The sequence below is a fragment of the Micropterus dolomieu genome, linkage group LG12 (genome assembly GCF_021292245.1).
Source record: "Micropterus dolomieu isolate WLL.071019.BEF.003 ecotype Adirondacks linkage group LG12, ASM2129224v1, whole genome shotgun sequence".
Lineage (NCBI taxonomy): Eukaryota > Metazoa > Chordata > Actinopteri > Centrarchiformes > Centrarchidae > Micropterus > Micropterus dolomieu.
In genome coordinates this window covers 37,825,825-37,827,625 of record NC_060161.1, presented here as the reverse complement: position 1 = coordinate 37,827,625, position 1,801 = coordinate 37,825,825, and the positions used below count along the sequence as shown (strand labels likewise).

Sequence of the window (1,801 nt, the reverse complement as noted above, 5' to 3'; positions counted from 1 at the left end):
ACGGCGTCTCGCCCCGCCCCTTAGTTACCGTTGCTCAGGCAGCAGATTCACAGCCTGTTTGAAACAAAGCAGCTTCTCTGTAGCTGCTGAAGTTGGTTCAGCGCGTCAGACTGCTGTGATGATTTTACTGAAGTCAGATTTGAATGATCTTTATTGTTATTATACTCAGGTACAATGACGTGTCGTAATGCTTCTGTTAATGTCATTAAAATAAAACAAATAAATGACAGCAGAACTAGAAAACAGCTGTAAACTAAAAGTCCTGGACTTTGAAACAGATTAAAATAACACATTTACAGAGGTGAATGTTACATAATGAATCAACAGATGCTCAGTCTTTGTATTTCTAAATGGTGTCTGTGGTAGCAGTGTGTGTGCTTCATCTTTGTGAGGAAGAAGAGTCTTTGTTGGGCCTTGTTAACCAGCTGTGAGCTGTTGGAGGACCATGTCAGCTGTTTTCACACATTGACTCAGAGGAACTTTATGAAACTTTCCACTGCTTCTCCGTGTGTGTGAGGGGGAGGTGGACTCTCTGCTTTGTTCTCCTGAACTCAGCCATGATGTTCCACTTCACGCCTGCGGCCCGTCCCCTCATTGTCTCAAACCAGCCCAGCTCCTGTAAAGTGGTGTCGTCTGCCTGTGTGATTATGGGGTTGGGGGTGCAGTCGTGGGTGTAGAGGCTCAGCACGCTGCCCTGTGGGGTTCCTGTGTTTATGAGGGTGGAGGAGGTGTGCTTACCTATTCTGACCTGCTGTGGTCGGTCCGTGACCCATGATCACAAAGACAAACCAAAGCGCAGGTTGAGAGTCTGGTCGATAATTATTTTTAAATAGGACTAACTCTGGAACATTTCCAAATGTGTGTCGAGTTCAATACGTCTACAAGAGGATACATGATTACAAATGTGGCTTTCAAATCATCTGGACCAGCACTGCTGCTTTCTTTCAGCTCACATACAGCATAAAAACATCACCAGGAAAATGAGACATGAGAAGTGGGAAAGTTTGAGGAAACAGATATATAATCATAATGAACGTGTTGGGGACCACAAACAGAAGTTAAATGCTGATTAAAAGCACAGGGAATAAGTAAGGGAGCAGAAATAATATCAGTTTTTATCTGGTTTAAGAATTCTTTGTTAGTTTTATTGAGAATACTGTTCAATTGATTGTGAAAAGCATCTGCAGGTTTCAGCAGAATCTCATGACGAGCGATGTTTGACCCAGGTTTGATCTGTTTGATTAGAAAGGCTGATGAGATGTGAGCTGGTCCGAGGTAAATGTCTGCATTTAACTCTAATTGTTTTTACAAGTTACTTTAATAACAACTTCAGAGCAAAGAAAATTTCAGGCATCTTGAACAAAAGGAATGAAGTGAAACTATACCTGAGGGCGCGGGGAGGGTTTTTATTTTATGTGTTTGTCTGATTTTTAAGTCCTGCAGGCTCTCGCCCTACAGAGTGGAGGAGACGTAAATGTCAATCTACATTTGTCAGTAATCATGAATGCACTATTGTTGGTAAAAACAGCATCATTAAGCAAAAACTAAAACAAATAGTTAAATAAACTAAGCGTGTAATGATGTGATTTCAGTCCTCTGACTTCATGTGTTTTATTTACCATCTTAAATCTATGTTTAGAAAAATCATAACAATTTTAAGCAGATTTTTAATGAAGTGTTTGTTCACAAACATCTGCTGCTTCTCTCGGCAGCTAAGAGAGTCCAAACACATCATTAACATCACAGTGAAGCTGTTTGTTCACTTAACGGGCCATCGTGTGTTTGTCCAGGTCGGCTCTCT

The 1,801-nt window shown here is 41.1% G+C and overlaps 1 pseudogene; it reads right to left on the bottom strand.

The window, feature by feature from the left end:
- Positions 1–773, bottom strand: part of LOC123979988 — a 15,579-nt pseudogene extending 14,806 nt beyond the window's left edge.
- Positions 774–1,801: the final 1,028 nt, after the last annotated feature.